Genomic DNA, 904 nt, shown 5'->3' with positions numbered 1-904 from the left:
TCAGATTAAAGAAGACAAAAGAAACATGCAAAAGACATGATCTTGGGTTGGATTCTGGTTGAAAAAAAATTTTTTTTTTCTTCTACAAAGGATAATTTTGAGACAATTTGTGAGATTTGAGTAGTCTGAAGATTAGATAATAGCATTATATCAATGTTAATTTCCTGAGTTTGATCATTGTACTATGGTTACTTAAGAAAAAGTTCTTGCTTTTTAGAAAATACACACTAGAGCATCTATGGATAATGGGACATTATATATGCAACTTAATCGAAAAAGATTCAGAAAAAATATGTATACAGAAAATGATAAAGCAAATGCATTAGTATGTTAACATTTAGAGAATCTAAGCAAAAGGCAAATGGAAATTCTTTGTGCTATTTTGCAAATTTTCTGTAAATCTCAAGTTATTTCAAAATAAAAAGTTAAATCTTTAAAAAAAAAAAAAAAGAATAAGGAAAAGAAAGTAGAAACATACAAGGTTAGAAATTAAATTAATAGCCAGTATAGTGGGTTAAAAGCATCACAAATTCTTAGCCACTTCTGTCATTAATGGAGCAGTCTAAGTTCTTTTAATCACGGTCTTTGAGCTTGGCCGTATGATTAGTAAGTGTGTGTTTTGTGGGAGAGGGGGAGTCAGAGACTTGATAAGTGCTTGTGTTTGGGGGCTTGCCTTCTTGGAACTCCGATACCAGGATGTGAGGAAACCCAGGATAACCTCACAGGGGATGAAAATCCATGAGAGGCGAACCATGGTATCCCAGGGGACAGCCAGCACCAACTTCCAGGTATATGAGTGAATCCATTTGGACCGTCTACCCCCGCTGAACTGTCAGACAACTGCAGCCACGTGAGTGGTCCCAGGAAAGACCAGAAGAAGGACCTTCCAGACTGGCAACCCTCA

Source organism: Bison bison, unplaced genomic scaffold, assembly GCF_000754665.1.
Source record: "Bison bison bison isolate TAMUID 2011002044 unplaced genomic scaffold, Bison_UMD1.0 scf7180017864163, whole genome shotgun sequence".
Lineage (NCBI taxonomy): Eukaryota > Metazoa > Chordata > Mammalia > Artiodactyla > Bovidae > Bison > Bison bison.
The sequence above is the reverse complement of the archived record's forward strand: the minus strand, read 5'-3'. Positions refer to the sequence as shown.